This window comes from Sus scrofa, chromosome 6 (genome assembly GCF_000003025.6).
Source record: "Sus scrofa isolate TJ Tabasco breed Duroc chromosome 6, Sscrofa11.1, whole genome shotgun sequence".
NCBI lineage: Eukaryota > Metazoa > Chordata > Mammalia > Artiodactyla > Suidae > Sus > Sus scrofa.
In genome coordinates, this window is record NC_010448.4 from 66855972 (window position 1) to 66877359 (window position 21388).

At 48.3% G+C, this 21388-nt stretch overlaps 1 long non-coding RNA gene across 8 annotated transcripts in view; it reads right to left on the reverse strand.

The window, feature by feature from the left end:
• NPHP4 overlaps positions 1 to 21388 on the reverse strand; it is a 112964-nt gene that overhangs the window by 40690 nt on the left and 50886 nt on the right. For all 8 annotated transcript variants that reach the window (XR_002344866.1, XR_002344867.1, XR_002344865.1 and 5 more), the window contains 2 exons: positions 20805 to 20987; positions 11822 to 11960 (listed from right to left, as the gene is read on the reverse strand). This is a non-coding gene — a long non-coding RNA (nephrocystin 4). The remainder of the gene's footprint in view (positions 1 to 11821; positions 11961 to 20804; positions 20988 to 21388) is intronic.

Sequence of the window (21388 nt, forward strand, 5' to 3'; positions counted from 1 at the left end):
ATCTAACGCAGTGCTTTCTGGGAAAGACCATGATGACATGTTTTCAATGACCCTTCTACTCGGCTGCTTCTGTATCTGTTAAACAAACACACCAAAATGATGACACCGCCTGAACACTCAAAAGCAAAATACAGGTCACAGAAACTCCAAGTTCCAAAAACTGGAGACAGAGTGCCCTCTAGCGGCTCCTCCCACGGGCGGTAATGAATGGACCTTTGCTCCCTGGTAATTTTGCAGAAGAAAATAAAAGGGATAATTCAGAGCAGAAAGCCAAAGCACCTCACTCAAAGTGACAGCCACACATCGTTAAGATTTCCAGAGGCACCATACAAGCTGGTAAAATATTGAAGCAGGAAACATTTCCATCATAAGTTAAACACCAGCGGATATTTCAGCCTCTTAGATTGCATCTTGGGAGGCAATGTTTTCAAATGCTTTGAACCTGGGGTACCGGCGATCGCAGTAATGGGACATGAATGCCACGATAAATCCAAATTAAATAAACCAAATGGAATCCAGTTCCATCCATGCAGATCTGCTGGTCCCCAAACGGGAGCTGGGAAACAGACGACACTGTCACGGCACATCTGCGCCAGCTCAATTCCTGCTCCTCCAGCCACCGAAGCACCCACTCCGGTCTGCCAAGGACACAGCACAGATCTCCCAGGAAAGAACTTGGAGCGTGTGCACCTAACGTCTCCGAGTTTTAGACATCACACTGCAGCTCGCCGAGCCCCACACACAAGAGCAACAAGAGGGGCTCGGCTCAGCAGGCAACAGGAGCGTCTGGAGACCAAAGTCAGCTGCCTCGTGGGGAAGCCCCCCCAGGGGGCCCCCACCCAGCCCAAGCACCGCTCTGTGCCCAGAGGCCATCTGGAGGTCGAGAGGGGGGCTTCCGGAGGACAGACCCGGTCTCACTGGCAGGAACTACAATCTCGACTCATTCGATGATGGGGAAACCCAGTACAGGCTGGTCACAACAGGGGTGTGAACTCACAGCGGAAGGAGCCGCGTGCAGGGAATTTGCGGAAGGACCTGTGACCATCAGACACTCTCACCCACCTGAACCCGCTCTCTCTCCAAAAGCAGCACCGATGGTTTCCCTGGGGTCAGAGGGGGCTGGCCCAGCCCCACCCCGTCCCCATCACAGTCACACAGGGCGCCACCGGCCAGGGACCGGGCAGAGCAGGGGGCTCATCTCAGGATTCTTCCTGGACGACTGAGTACAAGAAGCTCTTCCTGCCAGGATTCCAAGGCCCAAGGATAACCAGTGGCTCCCGGAGGCACCGTGTAGGGAAACCCTGCCTGGAGGGAAGCCGACACGGAGCGCTGGAGGGTGAGCAGACAGGGGACTGAGAGACAGACAGACACACCGAGGCTTCACTTCACTCAAGTGCCCAGATGCAGTCAGGCCACAGGTCAGGGCTCTGCCGTCACGTGAGCCAGTCACTCCCCTCCCTGTCTCAGCTGTTTTGAGGTGAGCTTCTGTCCCCTGCATGGAAGAGTCCTGAGTGACCCGCGTCTCCACCCAAGTGTGCCCAGCACTTTCCGAAGGGCGGGTCTCTCGGGGCAACCGAAAGATGAGTCAGCATAGATGCTCCTGGGACCATCCCTGGGGTTGAACACATGGCCACCAAGGAGCTGCACCTCTGCACCTTCTGGGGCCTCGTTGGGACACTGCATGGCCTGCGACTGGGTGAGGTCAGGCGGCTGGCCCTCAAGCTGGGAGGAGTGGCGGGGGGTCACCTTGGGCCAGAGCAGTGGGGGGACCAGACCCCTTCCGGGCCTTTCTTTGTGGGGCAGGGCTGGCAATACTCAGGATGACAAGTGCCACCTGTGACCATAAAAAGCAGAGCCATCACCAAACCACAAGGACATGGAGCGAGAGTAGGAAATAAACTCTTCTGGTTTCTGGTTGGGTTTTGGGGGGCGGCAGGGCGGCAGGCTTGAGGCGTGTGGAAGTTCCAGGGCATGCAGAACACATGCCACAGCTGTAAGCAGAGCCACAGCAGTGCCAACACAGGATCCTTAACCCGCTGAGCCACCAGGGAACTCCCAAAACCCTTCTGTTTAAACCAGCGAGACTTAGGGATTATCTGTTAACCATAGCAAAACTGACTGATACACTGATGCACTCCAAGAGCAGTAGGGGGGAGAAAGAAACAGGAAACACACAATAATGTAAAATAAACAGTAGTCTCTAGAAAGGGCAGGAGGACCTTCCAGGGAGGAGGCATCGGAGCCAGTACCTAGAGACAAGGGTAGGGAGCTCCCTGGTGGGCTAGTGACTAAGGACCTGGTGCTGTCTGCTGTAGCACAGGTTTTATCTCTGGCCCAGGAACTTCTGCATGCCTGGGCGTAGCAAAGTAAAATAAAACAAAATAAAGAAAGACGAGGGCAGGTTCCCACGTGAAAGGACAAGTAGAACTTAGTGTGTTTTTTTTTTTTTACCGTGGAAGTACTTTAAAATACTTCTACATTACAGGTCAAAGGAAATAGAAGTGGAAATCAACAATTTAGGAAGAATGAACACAACAGATCAAAACGTATGGAACAGGGTCCGAGCTGTACTTGAAAGAAAACTGAAGAACCCTAAAAAGTACCGTTATTAAAACCGATAAATGGAAAAAATGCTAAAGTTCAACTTTTTAAAAACTTCTCTTAAAAAAATAAGAGTTGGACTCGATAAAAACATACAAAATTAAATTTTAATTAGGTTTATTAAAATTAAAGCTATAATTAGAAACTTAAAAACAAAGAACAGGAGAATCAATCAGTAAAACCAAGAGCTAATTCTCTGAAGAGAAAGATGACATGTCGAAACTTTCATAAGCCTGACAAAGAAAGGGAGAGAGCCACCAAAATACTGGGAATGAGAAAAGAAATCTAATCACAGATATTTTCAAAAAGAAGCAACAGGCCCCAAATGGGGTCACGTGTCATCTGCACTAAGCCACCGTCACCAAAGACAGCTTAGTACCCAACCCAACTGCAGTTTCAACCATGCCCAGGAATGGGGTCCTAACAGGCCCGTTTGGAGTTTCCTGGCTGGCACCAATGAGGTGACTGCCACGCAGACCCTTTCTGTGCCCAGGAGAAAGGTGGTAACCGCTCTTTCCTCACTGCCCGCCCCCCGCCCCCCCAGCCCCCCTCTGCCTCTTCCCTTTTTCTGGCTCCTCCGAGCACCTTCCCTCTTGCTAGATGGGCAGCTGCTGCCTGATTCGTGAATAAAGCCCACTAGAGCTTACATTTTACTTGGCTGAATTTTCATCATTTAACAATACAAATTAGAATTTCTTTTTTTCTTTTCGAGGCCGCACCTGCAGCCAAGTTCCCAGGCTGGGGGTCGAGTCGGAGCTGCAAATGCAGCCCATGCCACCAGCACGGCAACACCAGATTCCAGCAGCAGCAGCAACCCACGCGACAGCTTGCAGTAACACTGGATCCTTAACCCACTGGGCAGGCCAGGGAGCGAACCCACATTCGCACAGAGACAATGTCTGGTCCTTACCGGCTGAGCCACAACAAGAACTACCCAAATTAGAATTTTTGAATGAGATACAATTTTATCCCAACATCTTTGTAAACTAAATGAAATTGACTGTTTTTCTAGAGACTGTCTCCCCAAGGTTAGCACAAGATGAGACAAAAACCTGCACAGATGGATCACCATATAAACAGGAATTTAAATGGTTGTCAAAACATCCCTTCAAGAGGCATCAAATTCCTGATGGGTTTATAGGTAAATTTTATCGGAACTTCGAGAAGCAGGTTCTGCCTTTGGGCCAAAATATTTTAAACCACAGAATAAGATGGGAAGCACAGGAGTTCGCATTGTGGCTCAGCAAGTTAAGAACCTGACTAGTTTCCATGAGGATGCAGGTTCGATCCCTGGTGTCACTCAGTGGGTTAAGGATCCGGCATAGCCGCAACCTACAGCATGGATCACAGATGCTAAAAAAAAAAAGAAAAAAAAAAGGTGGCAAGCACAGAAATAGCCTAAAGATTTAAATACCAACCTCACGGGAGCACAAGGCACCCAGACATTTGGTAAAACATTATTCCAGGTGTGTCCGTGAGGGTGTTTCCAGATGAAGTTTGCATTTGAACAGGTGACTCAGTCTCAGAGGTTCGCCCTTCCTAACGTGGGGGTCGGGTGGGGGCACCAACGGTTGAGTCTGAAAAGGTGTTGGAAGGAAGAACTAGGCCCTCCTCCTGCTAAGATTTCAGTCTCCTGCCCTGGGGTGGGGGTCGGGGGTACCCCTCAACCCAGTTCTCAGGCCTTCAGACCCAGGCGAAGTCTACATTAACGGCTCCCCTGGTTCCCAGGCTTTTGGACTCAGACTGAAGCAAGGCACCAGCTCCCCTGGGTTCCAGTCTGCAGACGGCAGAAGTGGGGCTTCTCAGCCTCCATAACCACATGATCTGATTCCCCGTCATAAATCTCTTCCTATCCCCTAAGTATATCCCACGGCTCTGCTGCCCTAGAGAGCCCATTTCCCACGACGAGCATGCTCACGGTACCAACACCTGAGAGACACATCGAAAGAGAGAGGATATGCAAGGTACGGCCCACGAGTCAAGTTCGGCCCACAGGCTGTGCTTACAAATAAAGTTTTATTGGAACACGGCCACAGTCATTCATCCTCCAAGGCTTTCACCCTACACCTGCAGGGATGAGCAGCAGCGACAGAGCACTTCTGGCCCCTGGAGCCCAGAATATCTACTATCTGGCCTTAAAGTCTGCTGACCTCTGCCACAGATGAACCCCAAATATGGAGACAGAAACATAAAGCCTGAACACAAGTTAATCAAGTCCAGACACGCATACCTGTCAAGTTCCCACCCGTTAGTCTCTATCTAGTTCTTTAAAATCCTGTTTGTATCATAGCGGATTTACAGTTTCTGTCCATTTCTGCTGCACGGCAAAGCGACCCAGTCATACATGTATACACATTCTTTTTCTTGTATTCTCTTCCATCATGTTCTAGGGATTGGATCGGGTTCTCTGTGCTGCACAGCAGGACCTCATTGCTCATCCATTCTAAACAGAATAGTTTGCATCTACCAACCCTCTGCAATAGACTCTTTTCAGAGCAGTTTCATAATCACAGCAACACTGAGCAGAAACTATAGCGGGTTCCTGTATACACCTTGCCCCACATACACAGAGCTTCTCCCACTATAAACACCCCCCACAGAGTGGGACAGAATTCCTTCCGCTGCCTGAAGTCCCTGCTGGTTGGTTTGTTTATTGTCTCTTTATTGGCTGGCGACACGGGCACTGGTTTGGGGTCCACAACTTCTCTGTGCTGAGACTGTCTGCATCTGGCCTGGTGGCCGCTTTGTTTCCATGGAGATTTGGATCTGTGCTAAATCGGGCCAGTGGTTGAAAGAGGTGTGACCATGTGGCCACTGCCCGCCAATGCTGCCAGCCAGGGGGACGATGACACGGACGACAGGCCACAGTGGTGAAGCGTTTGCCCCGCCAGGAGGTCCCGAGCACCCTGACAAACCTTTACGCATCATCTGACCTACGACCTCTGAGAGCCTCTGCCCATTTTTTTCAGCTGTTTCTCTGCTTCTTATTGCTCTGGAGGAACTCTTCCTATGATCTTTCTTCTGTCCAATCTTCTTTTTCAATTCATTTTTAATGGTTTATGTATTGCAAATATCTTTCAGTCTGAGCTTTGTCTTTTAGCTTCTTTGAGGGAGCCTTCTCTCATAGAAAAGCTTGATATGGTACCATAATCACATTTCTCCATCTTGTCTTTTTTGTTCATGCTTTGTCTATCTTGTCTAAGAAAGCCTTCCTAACCCCAAGGACACAAAAATGTTCTCCGGGAGTTCCCTGGTGGCCTAGTGGTTAAGGATCAGTGCTGTCACTGCTGTGGTGTGGGTGGGATCCCTGGACCAGGAACTTCCACACGCTGCGGGGGTGACCAAAAAGGAAAAAAAAAAAAAATATTCTCCGAATTTTTTCTGAGACTCCTCAAGTGTTGTTTTTCATATTTAGGCCTTTAATCCACCCATTTTATAGCCAAGGAAACTGAGCGGCAGACACATGAAGCACCTGGTCTGGGATCATCCATTTGGCGAGTCTGAACGCACAAACCACCCGCGATCTTTTCAAAGCCCCTCGCGTGCTGCCATCTGTCCATGAACTTTCAGAACCGACCGTCTTCATGGCCCGCTGTCCTGAAGGTTCATCCGTAAGGACACGCAGAGGCCCACCTCGTGCATTCTAACTGCTGTGTGGCATCCACTGGCCAAATCGGTCGGCATATTCACCCATCCCCCCGACCGGGACGCCGGCCGCTGTTCCCACCCTTCGGCCACTAAACCCACAACGGTGTTTAGCCCCCGTGTCGTAGGAACGAGTTCCTCCTTGCCACGGGCATCTGGAAACAGCACGCCCCACGGCAGGAAATTAACTAAACATTAACCAAACTGCTCTTCCAAGTGGCCAGGCCAACCGCGCACCCCCCTGCATGGGGAGGGCTCCTTCTTCCCAAATCCTCCTCAACCCACATGCTGCCAGGCAGCCAGGTGTGCACAACAGGAGGGAATGAAATGCCTTCTCGTTGTCCTTTGCGTGTCTCCGACTGCGGCTGAAACAGCACGTCTCCACATGCTGACTGGTATTCTGTTCCCTCCTCTGTGAATTCCCTCGTCGTATCCTCAACCCGTTTTTCTGTCTTGGTGTTTATTATTCCTTATTGATCCGGAACAGCTCTTTCTATCATCTTTCTTCTTTCGAATCTTCCACTTCTCAAAGTTTCTAACATTTCTAAAGGTTTGTTTTGTAATCCATCTAGATTCATGTCTGTACACGCTGTGAAGCTAGGATCTGATTATGCAGTTCCACTCGGACAGCCATCCCAGCGCGGCCTGAGACTGTCTGTAAGGATGGCTGGGCCATCCTTAATCCTTAGCTGCCAAGGGAACAAAGGAATTAGGATGGAATTGAGGTTACTAATCAGCCAGTGGATGGAATTAAGGTTGCTAATCGGTTGACCTTGAGACAAGACTGTCCTGGATGGTCACAGCCTTTTCTTCCAAGTGAAAGGGAGGCAGAAGGAGCAGAGTCAAAGAGAGGTTAGAAAATGCTATTCTGCTGCCTCTGAAGTGGAGGAAGGGGCCAAAGATGCAGGTGGCCTCTGGGAGCTGGAAAAGGCGAAGAAACAGATGCCTCCCCCCACCACCCCGCACCCAGAGCCAGAGACCTTGATTCCAGCCTGGGAGAACTTTGGACGTCTGACCTCCAGAACCATGTGACAGTAAGTTCATGCAGTTTTAAGCAACTAATGAGCTTACAGCCATTTGTTACAACAATAATAGGAGAGGAAGATGCTCCTGTCTGTAACTGTTACGCATCACACTTTTTATTTTGTCCTGCTATCTCTCTGTCCGTCTCTGTACCAGCGCCATCCCGCTCTAGATACTATGATTGTACAGTAAGTCTGCAAGTCAAGGAAGGGAAAGCCTCTCTTCGAAACTGCCTTGGCTATTCTTGAATATGGAATTTTTAAATTTTTTTTTTTTAAAGACTGTATCCTGAGAGAAAATAAATGCAGTGCACAGAGGAGACTTCTAGGCAGAGGGCCTGAGCCAAGACTCAAAGTCAGGAAACAAGGACATGCTTAGTGAATCACACGAAGCCCAAAGCAGCTGGGAAAACCTTCAAAACCACTGCCCCCCTAGCCCTGGGGCGGATGAATTCAATCGCCTAGAGGCCATGAACAGCAGGCAAAGACTTCTGCTTCTGACCAGATTCACCCTCCCACCTGAAACAAAGTTTTTTTAACTAACAAAATACACAAAATGACAGTTCTTAAAACACCACGGAATTCAGGCAGCCAAGGATCCTGAGGAACAGGAAACTGGAGAAGAAAGCCCTTCATTGTCCCCACATCACTGGGTTGAGTGGCTCTGCAGGTGGCAGTGAGTGGGGTGGGGTGGGAGGGGACCCAGCCAGAGCATCGTGGACCAGGCTGAGACTCCACGGAGACGGAGGGAGCTGGAGCTTGCAGGGCTGAGCGCAGGCGGGAGGGCGCACAGAGAGAGGATTCCAGCCACTTCCAGAGGGTCCCTCTAGGACTCAGTAGATCCCTGATCAAGAAACTACCCAAAGGTGGGCAAAGGACCACCCGAAGAATTAGAGAGACCAGTACTCAGTGCTCACAGGGGGCCAGAAACAGGCTGTTCTTACAGTCTGGCAACCCTCGAAATTCAGGGGCATGAAGCAGAGCATGGAAAGGGGTCTGTCTCATTGCTCTCATCACAGTAAGGAAGCATCAGCCCTCCGACTAAATGCTTATCTGGTCCCATCTAACAAATCTCTTTTTTTTTTTTTTTTTTTGGCCACCCCGTAATGCACAGAGTTCCCACTGCTTCTATGCTGGGTGGCGGATTAAATCTGCATCCTGTGCTGTACAGTGGGAAAATAAAAAAATTTTGAAAATTAAAAATAAAAAAATAAATAAATAAATCTGCATCCTGGCACTGCAGAGACGTGGGAGATGCCCCTGCACCACAGTGGGAACGCTCCCATCTAATAACACTCGAGGGCAAGACCCAAAATGATCAAGAGTATTTATCAACTGCAGAAAATACTCAGCACTCACCAGGAGAAAATTCACAGAAGTCCCGCTACTGTTGACATTGTTGTCTCTGCGAGGATGTTGGCTGGATTCTTGGCCTGGCTCAGTGGGTTAAGGATCCAGCTACAGCGTAGGTCACAGATGTGGCTTGGATCTGGTGCAGCTGTGGCTGTGCCTAGGTCAGGAGCTACAGCTCCATCCATTTCAACCCCTGCCCTAGGAACTTCCATGTATTGCAGGTGTGGCCATAAAAAAAAAATAAAAAATAAAAAAAACCTGATCCAGAACTGGCCAAGATGTTAGAATTGGCAAACGAGGATATTAAAGCACTTATACCTGTATTTCACACGTTCAATAAGCAAGATGAAACACTGAATACGGAGAATACAAAAAAGACCCAAAGAGGACTTCTGGAGATGACAACTGCAATATCTGTGATGAAAAATACACTAGATGGGATTCATGGCAGGTCAGACACTGCAGGAAAAAATATGAGCGAACCTGAAGACACAGCAGCAGAAACCATCTAAGATGGAACATGGAGAGAAAAGTCTACAACTAAAGGAAGCGGTGAACTCGCTGCAGCCTTGCAGCCAGACACAGGTACCAGGAGAAGAGAGAGAGGAAGGCAGAGGACAATCACTGGGGAAAGAATGATCAAAATCGTTCCAACTGTGATTTTAAAAACCCCAGAGACCCAAGAGGCTCAGTGAACCCCAAGCAAAACATCAGGGAAAGTTCAACTCTGGCAAATTGAGGCAGTGATAGACTAGGCTTCAAATCTCCTCCAAGCCCATCGTGAAAACAGACAGGGCAGCTGAGAGAGCAAACCCAGAGCCCACAGGCCACACCCCAGGGATGCCAACAGGGTCACCCTGTCCTGGGTGACAGTTCGTTTGATTAAAAGGGCTTCAAACATAGCTGGCTGCTTGTTTCCAGTGCCATCACCACATCAAAATTCAACACCTGAAAATTCCTTTCCAGGAAAGGTAATCATGTTTTTCCTTAAAGAATAGCCGTATAGGTTCCTTCTTTAAAGAAATAATTTATTCAGGCATTTCAAGGACCGGGGTTAAAAACTATGTTTATTACTTTAAACGACAGTTATTACATGTCACTATTGTCCTTTTAAGTAACGTGAGCAAAACCCAGAATAATTATATTTACATCTTATCACAAAATATATACATTTCTCATAATCGAGGATACTATCATTCTTCCATACTCACATTTCTTAGAGGTTTGTACTTGTTTAATTTTTAAAATATATCTATGAATATATATGAAAGAAGGAAAGATCCTAGATTTTAAAAAGAGAATGGGTTAGAAATAAGGCTGACCTTTTTTGTTTGTTTGTTTGTTTTTGTCTTTTTGCCTTTTCTAGGGCCACTCCCATGGCATATGGAGGCTCCCAGGCTAGGGGTCGAATCAGAGCTGTAGCCGCCAGCCTACGCCAGAGCCACAACAACGCGGGATCCAAGCTGCGACTGCGACCCACACCACAGCTCACAGCAACGCCAGATCCTTAATCCACTGAGCGAGGCCAGGGATTGAACCCGAAACCTCATGGTTCCTAGTCGGATTCGTTAACCACTGAGCCACGACAGGAACTCCTGTTTGGTATTTTTAAATTAGGTGTTCTACGCTTTCAATGTATTCAACTTTTTCCAATAAAACTGGAAATTTATTCTAAACTGACTCTGGCAGAAAACACATGCCTACCACCCACAAGTGCAAGGGAATCTAGCAAATATTCTGGCAATTTCTCAAGTACAGGGGGTGCTGTGTATCTCAGAACCACTTACATAAGAGGCGATTATTAACGTACTTAACGTACACACATCGGTAAACAGCCATCCTGAAAATGCGCAAAATTCAAACCTGGGAGAACCAGTTAAAACCATCAAATGATCCGCCTTTGGGGCAAGAAGGAACATATTCAATAAGGAGCTCTGTCCCGAAGCAATCACCTATGAGGTGTTTTAGATGAAGAGTTTTAGATCTCAGGAAATCGGGGCAGCCCATGAGGATGGGGGCTAGCACTTCGGGGACACTGTGCTGCTCCCACCAACTGTAACATGAAAATCAACAGGACCAGCGTCCAAACACTAGAATCTCAACTCAAAAATTCACTCCCAAACGACAAACTCTGGCACCTTTGCACCAGCACCGGGGACCTGCGCCCAAGAGGCACTGGCCAGCCCTCCGTGGACACCCCGCAGCGGCCGGCAGAGGAGAGACATGGGGATGCAGGATTGAGGGATTACACCTGTTCATTCCCCACGGGCTTTCTAAGAGACGACTGCCTGTGATCCAGAACGTTCTTTCAGCTGGCGAGATCACTTGGAGCCAGGGGCTGGGTGCTCTCTCAGGGTCCCCTCCTGACCGCCTCCTCTTCCCTCCACCAGGACGCTGGCCTGGCTGTCCTTGGGGATAAGCCAGGAGGCCCTGAACATGAGGTGGACGCACACCCATGGGAAGGGCGTCACTCTGCCGGCAGCCCTCGGTGCCCGTCTCAAAGCCACACCCCAAGATGGTGGCCGCCCCCTCTCAGACTGGGCTCCAAAGGAGCAGAAAGCATTTCTTAAAAACAACAAACTCGAGGCTCCATTAAGGGCAAAACAGAGCTGGCAGTCCATGCCTTCCGGCCAGCCTCTAATTCTCAAGCCCTGTGTCTGCAGGACACCCATGCGAAGGGCCCCTTTAAGGGTCACCGACAGACCTTCCAAGGCTCTTGGTTAGGGGGTGGAAGTAACAGAGCCGACTCGTGGCTGAGGCACAAGTGACAAAAAGCTGGGCCACGCTTCTCCACTGTCTGATTCTACACCTCCATGTGCAGCAAAACTGAACCAACTGATTCAAATTAAGGCAATCTAGGAGTTCCCATCGCAGCTCAGCGGCAAAAAACCTGACTAGTATCCATGAGGACACAGGTTCGATCCCTGGCCTCGCACAGTGGGTTAAGGATCCAGCATTGCTGTGAGCTGTGATGTAGTTTGAAGATGCAGCTCAGATCCCATGCTGCTGTGGCTGTGGTGTGTAGGCCAGCAGCTGTAGCTCCAATTTGACCCTTAGCCTGGGAACTTCCAAATACTGTGGGTGCAGCCCTAAAAAGACCAAAAAAAAATTAAAGCAATTTGAGTCCGTTATCTGATCAATGTTGACACAGCGGGAGCCATGCCTCGAAACTGAAGCCTCAGCTCCCTGCACACACTTACTTGAAGGGGACGTGGGTGGCTTCCTGGAGAGCTGCCGCTCGGCCTTGGGGCCACTGGCGTGGCCTGTGGGTGTGTCCGGGTGTCCTTCAGGGCTCAGCGAGTACTGGAACTGGACCGTCCCCGACGCCACCTGCTTCACCTGCGACCACAACAAAAGCAATGACAGCCACACTCCTTCATCAGCACCCACTGGTTACAACTCAACCAGGAGCAGTCGGCGTTGGCCCGGCCCTAAAACAACCACCGAGGGTTGGAATCCCCCAGAAGACCCTCACACGGGCAGAAGGCAACAACACTGATCCCGTTTTGAATGCATTTTTTTAATGAACCTATAGTAGGTTGACTTTTTTTATTTCGGTGCATAGTTCTTTGAGTTTTAACACATGTAACCACCCCCAGAATCCCACCACCATCAGGGCATAGGTCAGCCCACCACCCACAACGCTCCCTCGTGCTGCCTCTTCATCCCCCAACCCGCCAGCACCTGCACCAGCCCCCGACTGTGCTGCTCTCCACCCCTGTCTTCTGTCACATACATGGGACCACAAGGTCTGTAACCTTTGAGACTGGCTTCGTTCACTCCCTGCGATGCTGCTAGGACTCATCCGAGCCATGGCGTGTGTCCGAGGGCTTTCCCTCTCAGCTGAGCAGCGCTCCCCGTACGAGGCAGCACAGGGCTTGTATCCAACCACACTGAGGCCCGTCTGGGCTGTTTCCAGCGTGACTGCTCATCAGCAGCAATGTTAGCAACATCAGTGTACACGTTCCTGGATGAACCTAAGTTTCCATGTCTCTTGAGTTTCACTTCCCTAAGAGCAGGACTGCTGGGTCACATGGTATGTGGCTGTTTAACTTGATAGGAAAGTGCTCAGCTGTGACTGACTTCTGGACGCTATTCTGCGCCATTCATCCGTGTGCAATTCCCCTACCAACAGCACTTGAGCTCTGATTTCCATGGCTTTCCCGAAAGCCTTGAACTTGACTTTGAGTTGAATCCTCCAACTTTACTGTTCTTTTCAAAAAGTGTTTTGGCTCTTCTAATTCCTTTGATTTCCTGTATCAATTTCAGAATCAGCTTGTCTATGTCTATTAAACAACCACACAAGAATTTTGATAGAAATTGCATTAAACCTATAGATCAATCTGGGGAGAATTTGTATCTTTATTATATTGAGTCTCTCAATCCATAGCGATGTCTCTCCATTTATTTAACTTTTCTTTGATCCACTTAAGAGTAACCCATGAGAATAATGACATGCAGCAAGAGGAATGTTTTAGAGTTTTCAGCATTCAGATCATATACATATTTTTCATTTTCTAGATTTACTTCATTCTAACAAAGGGAGGCCTTTGTAAATAATACCATTTTAAATTTTGCTTTCCAAATGTATATATTTTGATAATATATGGAAATGTGGCATTTCTGCTGTGGCTCAGCAAGTTAAGAATCCGGCTAGTATCCGTGAAGACATGGGTTCGATCCCTGGCCTTGCTCACTGGGTTAAGTATCCAGCATTGCCATGAGTGTTGGTGTAGGTCAAAGATGCAGCTCAGATACCACATTGCTGTGGCTGTGATGTAGGCCGGCAGCTACAGCTCCGATTTAACCCCTAGCCTGGGAACCTCCATATGCCATAGGTGTGGCCATAAAAAAACACCCCCTCAAAAAAAAAAAATAGAAATGTGATTGATTTTTCTATCTTGACCTTCTGTTGTATCCTGTAGCCTCCTAAATTCGCTCGTCTACTCCAGGAGTATTTGGTAAATTCTTGGAAGTTCTCTACATAGAAAATCATATCTGCAAACAAGGACTCTTTTGTTCCTTCCTTTCCAATCTGTATGTTTTAAAATTCTGTTTTCTTGCTTAATTGCACTGGCTAGACCTTCCAGGACAACACTGAATAAGGTGCTGAATGTTATGAATGGGCATCTTTCACCTGTTCCTGATCTAGGGGGAAGCATCCACTCTTTCACATCTGGTGGGATGCTGACTAAGGGACTTTGGTAGATACACTTGATCAAGCTGAGAACATTCTTTATTCCTGTGTGCTCAGTTTTTTTATTCTCTTTTTTTTCTTGTCTTTTTGTCTTTTCAAGGCCGCATCCATGGCACATGGAGGTTCCCAGGATAGGGATCAAATCGGAGCTGTAGCTAGGGGCCTACACCACAGCCACAGCAACGCCAGATCCTTAACCCGCTGAGCAAGGCCACGGATTGAACCCGCAACCTCATGGATGCTAGTCGGGTTCGTTAACCACTGAGCCACGACGGGAACTCCTGCTCAGTTTGTTATCATAAACGGATGCTGAATTTTGCCAAATGCTTTTTCTGCATCAATTGTCATGATCACACAGTTTGCCTTCTTTAGGCCATTACTATGGTAAATTACATCTTTTGATTTTCAAAGAGAAAACTGCCTTGCATCCTAGGATGAACCCCCACCTGGTCCGAGTGTATCGTTCTTTTCCCTATTGTTGGATTCAATTTGCAAATATTTCGTTGAACAGTTTGCCTCGAGGTTCACGAAGGGTTTGTATTCACAGTTTTCTTGTCTTGTCTTTTTCTGGTTTGGGTATCAGGGGAACGCAGGCCTTGTTACGTGAGTTGGGGATTGTTCTCATCTATTCTGTTTTCTGGAAGGGACTATAAAACTGGTGCTATTTTTCCATTAAATGTTTAGTACAACTTAGAGTGACTAGGCCTGAATGTGTCTCATTTAAAGCTTTTTTAACCGGGAATTCATTTTCTACCGAGTCATAGGACTGCTCAGGTTATCCAGCTCACCTTGGGCAAGTGTTGATAGTTTGTTGTTTGAGAACCGAATCCACTTCACCTACACTTTCGAATTTGAGGGCACAGGGCAGATTACAGGCACAGGACCCCTGAAGAACATCTGCCTCCTGTGTGGTTTGCAGGGGTGGCCTCCTTCCCTTCCCTGCATCAGTGACGTCTGCCTCTCTTGACGTTCTCGGTCTTGTCAGAGGTTTGCCAACTTTACAGATCTTTCCAGAGACTCAGTTTGCTCTTTCACTGCCTTCCTCTAGTTTTCCCTCCGTGAATTTCTATTTTCATTCGTTTTGGTTTCTGCTCTTATCTTCCTTGCTGACTTTTTTCTGCTTTGCTTTAGGTTTATTTTGTTGTTCTATTTTCCAGTTTCTAAAAGTGGAAGATTAGATTACTGGTTTGAGAGCTTTTTGTGTTCTTATATAAGCACTTAATGCTATAAATACCCAGGTAAGCACATTTTAGTTGCATCCTACAAATTCTTTTTTTTTTTTTTTTTTTTTTTTTCTGGTCTTTTTGCCTTTTCTAGGGCCACTTCTGCGGCATATGGAGATTCCCAGGCTAGGGGTTGAATCGGAGCTGTAGCCACCGGCCTACACCACAGCCACAGCAACGCGGGATCCGCGCTCATGGCAACGCCAGATCCTTAACCCACTGAGCAAGGGCAGGGATCAAATCCGCAACCTCATGGTTCCTAATCGGATTGTTTCCACTTCCTAATCAGGAGTTGCACAATGGAAACTCCCCTACAAATTCTGAGATGTCGTATTTGCATTTCTGGCAATTCCAAATGTCTTCTACGTTCCTTAAGGCTTCCCCTCTGACTCGTGGCTTATTTAGAATTGTACTAATTTCCAAGTGTTTCTAACTGTTTACATTCTCTATGTTATTAGCGTCCAGTTTAATTCCATTATGATCACAGAGTATACCTTATATAATTTCCGTTCTCCTAAAATCACTGAGGTTTGTTTTATGACGGGATGTGGTCAGTCGTGGTGAGTGCTCCACGTGCACCATCGAGGAAGGGGATAATCTGCACTGGGGGGTGTGTTCCGCAAAGACCGTTTGGAACCAGACGCTTGAGGACATTGTTCTGATCTTCTTCGTGCTGGGGGTTTTCTATCTGCTTATTTACCCTTTACTCCAAGAGGAGTGCTGAAGTCTCCCCCTACACCTGTCAGTGGGTCGATTTCTTCTTTCTGGTCTACTCATTTGTTGCATTTTGAAGCTCTGGGTAAGGTGCATACACCTTCAGGATCGCATGTCTTCTTGGTAAACAGACACTTTTCATCATATGCGATATCCCTCTTACTTCCTAGAAATTTTCTTTGCCCTGAAGTTTACTCTGTCTGGTGTTGCTGTGGCCACTCCTGTTTTCTTTTGGTGAGTGTCTGCATGGAACATTTTCCATCCTTTTACTTTTGACCTGTTACCTCATTATAGTTCAAGTGAGTCCCTGGTACACAGCATAGAGCTGGGCCCGGACTTTTTATGCAAACTGACAGCGTCTGTCTTGACGTTAGTGTGTTCAGACAGTCAGACTACTTACATTTCATGTAATTACCGGTGCGTCTGGAGTCAGGACTATCATTACATTATGATTTGTTCTTCCTGTTGTTCATTCCTGTTTCCCCCTTCCTGCCTTATTTTGCTTTTGTTTGTTTGTTTGTTTGCTTTTTAGGGCCGTACCCGGGGCATATGGAGATTCCCAGGCTAGGGGTCGAATCAGAGCTGTAGCCGCCGGCCTACACCAGAGCCACAGCAATGCAGGATTGGAGCCGCGTCTGCACCCTACATCACAGCTCTCAGCAATGCCAAATCCTTAATCCACTGAGCGAGGCCAGGGATGGAACCCGCAACCTCATGGTTCCTAGTTGGATTTGTTTCCGCTGTGCCACGACGGGAACTCCTCCTGCCTTATTTTGAATTATCCCATTTTACCTATCTATTGAGTTTCTTACTGTCTCTTTGTACCTTATTTTTAGTGATTGCTCTAGACTTTACAATGTAAATATTTAACTTTCCTCAATCCACTCGAAATCTACATTTTATTACCTCAAGTGGAATGTAGAAGCCTTACCACCCTACAGGTCCCTTTACCTCCCCTTTATGTTATAGTTGTCTCACCTATTACACCTACATACCTTAAAAATCCTATCAAATACTGTTATAACTTCTTTTTTCTTTTTTTTACAGCCACACCTCAGCACATGGAAGTTCTTGGGTTAGGTGTCAAACGGGAGATGCAGCAGAAGCCTATGCCACGGCCACAGCAATACCAGATCTGAGCCGCATCTGTGACCTAAGCTGCATCTGATGGCAACGCTGGATCCTTAACCCACTGAGTGAGGCCAGGGATCGATCCCACATCCTCACAGAGACAATGTCAGGTCCTTAACCTCCTGAGCCACAATGGGAACTCTGAGACACTGTTCAAATTTTTGTTTCAACCATCAAACATATTTTGAAGAACTCAAAAGAAGAATACTGTATTATTTTTATCTTTTTTGTTGCTTTTTTCATTCCTGATATACCAAGTTTCCATCTGGTATCATTTCTCCTCTGGAAAAAAAAAAAAAAAAAAAAAAAACCTCTTTTATTAATTGTCTTAGAGCATGTCTACTGCCAATGAATTCTCTTAGTTTTAGTTCATCTGAGAATGTCTATATTTCACCTTCATTCCTGCGGGATTTTTGCTAAAATAGAATTCTAAGTTCCAGGCTCTTCTGTTACGGCTTCTACAACGTTGTTCCATTTCCTGGTTTCTGCTGAGGAACCACAAATATTCAAACTGCTGTTTCTCCATAAGCAATGCATCATTTTTCCACGGTTGTGTTCAGGACTTGTCTTGATGTTTCAGCAGTTTGATGGTGGTGTGTCTGGAAGTGAATTTCTTCGCATCTATGCATGGAACCACTTCAACCTGTAAGTTTAAGTCTTTCGCCAAAGTCGAGGAGTTTTCAGCCATTATTTCTTCAAATGGTTTTTCCACACAGCACTTTCTCTTCCACGGGGGCTCTGACAACACAGGCGACGGCCTCTGGGTGCTGCCCCACAGGCCCCTGAGGCTTCATCCATTGTCTTCCAATCATTTTTCTCTCTGTGGTTTGGGCTGGATAAATCCTATCAAGTTCGTGGACTTTTCTTCTATAACCTTCATTCTGCTACTGAGTCTACCTAGTGAATTTTATTTTTCAGTTCTAAAATTCTCATTTGCTTCATCCTCATCGTCTATCTCTCTGTGGAGACTCGATTTCCCTTTGTTTCAAAGGTGGTTTCTCTTATCCACAGGAACCTCTTGATAACGCCTGCGTTAAAGCCTTTGATCACTGAAACGTGAGTGTCATCTCAGGATTGCGGTCTGTTGCATGTTTCTCCCCTGCAAGTTGAGGTTTCCTGGTTCTTTATAAGTTAAGTTTAAATTTTATCGTGGACCTTTGGATGATGACATTGTAAGACTCTGAGGCTCGTGTAAATCCTCGGGAGGATGTTGATATTTCTGTTCAGTCAGGAATCGACCCAGCTGGGTTCAAGCCCCGGGTCCCGACCAGCCTCCTGGGGCTGTGGCGTCTCCATCGGTTCCGGTTTCAAAGCCTGAGCAGCACAACTGGGAGCTTTCCTGCCCCCGGTCCACCCGGTGGGCACCTCCATCCACAGCCCAGGTCTCAAAGTCTGCGACACGCTGCTGAGGGTCAGATCCAGGGACAGGAAGCTCGGGGTGAGCACGGCATTTCTTGACAACTTCACGGGGTGCTTTTCAAGTTCCTCCCTCTCCAGACCTCCCGACTTCGTTGCAGCTCCCTGGGGCTCCCTTTCAATGCTCTGGCCAGACCCCAGTGCTGTGCCCCTCTGGCAACAGTACCTGAGGGGCAAGGCCAAGCCGCAGGGGGACCGAATGGGGCTTTAAGTTCTCACGTATCATTAGTGTAAGTCAATATGATTTCTAAAATTGATAAAACAAGAGATAGTAGTAGAAGCAGAATATTCAGAAAACGAAGTAAATACCATATGGCACAGCTAGGAGTTGAAAGTGGTTGCCCCTGGAGATATTTTTTTATTGGGCCACGCCCACTGCATGCGGAAGGTCCCAGGCCAGGGATCGAACCCAAGCCATAGCAGTGACAATGCTGAGTCCTTCACCACTAGGTCCCGCCAGGGAACTCCAACATTAATTCTTTGAAGATAATTATTTGCTCAAGGGAAGAGTTTAGGAGCTGTTTAAGAAAACAGAATCATAATACACTACTGACCTTCTCAGTAAATAACACTCAATAATCATACCATAAACCCCCAAATTTACTTAGTAATAAGTAATGGGGTGTTTGTATTTTTTATTTTTCTCTGATGAACATCTGCCACTCCCACTCAACTGCAAGGTCCATGGGATTAGAAATGTTTTCCTAGAGCAGACACAGGTGCTCAGTAAAAACTCACGGCATGAATGAATAAGAGAACCGACTGGTCCCAGGGCGGAGCCCAGGAGCCCCTAGGTGTCCACCCTCTGACTTGGTAGATGCTGGCACTGCTGTGAGATAAGAAACACAGGAAGAAGCAGAGCAGAGCTTTAGAGAGCGGGAGAGGGAATCGAGGTTGTGACCAGTGGGAGCTTTTATTTCAGCTAATCCGACCTGTTTAGAGGAGCGAGCCTCGACTGGGGCGACTCTGACCCCAGGAGAGCCCATTCAGCCATGCCACGGATGCTCGGCTGTCATCACTGGGGCATGCTGCTGGCATTTAGGGGGTAGAGGCCAGGGCCGCTGCCGCATAGTGCTGAGGCTAAGAAACCTCCATGAGAAGCCACAGTCCTTGTGAAAAACAGTGGCATTTGATATATCTGTGTCATTAAGACAGTCAAACCTTCGCAACACTGATACTGCAATACCGTTTATGCACTGAGAGAGGGAAGGAAATCGAGTGCCAGGAGAGGCTGAAATGAAACAGAATAAGCATTTATCTATGTCCACGTACACACCAAGCGAGGAGGGAACAGGAGAGAAAATAGCAATGGCTTCAGGACTTACAGTGGCTACTTTACGATAAGGGCTCAAACCCGACCCTGCCGGAAGGCAGCCAATGTGGTCCCGTAATGAGGGACATTCCTTATGATCAGAAGATGTGCACAGTCAGCTTCTCCCGTGTCCCGTCCCCAAAGCACAATCCAATCTTCAATAATAACACCCGAAATAACATTTGTCGCCAGCATCAGCACAGGGATGACATACTGAAATGACAGGTACGGTCCTTCCCGGAAGAAAAACGAGCCCATTGAGTCCTCAAAGGCCCCTGTCTGCACAGCTGATGAGACGGGCATATTTCAGGAAATTAAGAATCAAACAACACCCCAGGCAGAGACTCTACCACGACCCTCTTCGTGTCAGGAAGGACCTGGGACGTGGGGCAGAGTAGGGGTGTCACACGTGTCTGTTACCCGTGGACCTCTGCTCCCCACCCGGTGAGGTCACCGACTGGCCAGGGGAGGCCAGGGGACAAGACCCCCCACACACCCGCGTCCTGCCCCGCCTCATTCACTTTCTATGTTGGAGTTCAGCGTAAGCTTCATTTCAAAATGGATCTCTTTAAATCCTGCCATGGTCCCTGCCCCCTGGACACAGCTGGAGAGAGTGGCGGTCCAGAGGACGTTAGTGATGAGCCGCAAAGACCAGCCAAGGCGACAATGATCACCCAGCTTCCAACCCAGCCTCGTGCACATGAGATCCAGGCTGCAGTGCACCAGACGGTTCAAGACAGCTTTTGAAAAGGACACTCAGCACAAGACATAAGTCTTGTAGCACCGAGTGTCACAAGCTCCCCAGTCACCTTGAGAGAGTGACACCTGAACAGGGACCTTATCAGACCCCAGGTAAACCAGCCTCGGAGTTCCCTGGTGGGCTAGCAGCTAAGGAGTAGGTGTTGTCACTGCTGTGGCTCAGGTTCGATCCCCGGCCAGGGAACACCCACATGCCTCCAGGGTGGCCAAAAAACCCCAAAAAACCAAGCCGGCCTCTGTGAGTTCACTGCGAGCTCACTGCCAACCGTGACCTGGCAGCCACACCTGTTTCCTGAGGGCATGTCCATGAGGTGAAAAAACACTGCTCACGAAACGTCACCCACATCAGTCAGCTTCTGGTTTTGAAAATGCATGGACGTGCCAGGAGCTCATAGGAAATAACCACACGTACGGCGCCTCCACTGATTTACCTCTTCAGAGCTCATGCTGGCTGGGGGCACCTTATAGGCCAGGCGGTGTGCAGGGTTGGGCCGGATCCCACCCTGTAGAGGTAACGTCACGCGCCCGGAGCTGGCCTCCAGCGAGGGGTTCCAGACGGCCCAGCGAACCATGTGCATGCAGGCCAAGGTGGACGAGGCGGTGACTGACGCTGCCTAGAAGGGGAACAAGGCACACCAGTCGTGAGAAACTCCCAAACCCACATGGTGAGGGGGACAGGGGGGGGATCACCAGTGCTCTCCCGGGAAAATTTCTCTAGAGAGCAGGGTAGCAAGAAGCGGGGTCAGCAAAAGCAGGAGGATGCGGCACCCTATCAGCGGCTCAGAGGACACGGCGAGGCCAGCCTGGGGCTCTGAGACCCCGCTGGCCCCACCAGGACCCTCTCGAAGGCCCGCACCGTCCCAATGATGCCTCCTTTTCCCAAAGGATCTTCCTGCGGGTTTGTGAGCGCACTGCACCTTACCAGCATCTTCCCCAACCCAGGCACAAAACAACAGGACAGCGCTTTGTGTTAGCGGGGAGACACTTTGTAACATCATGAAGAATACGGGTGGCT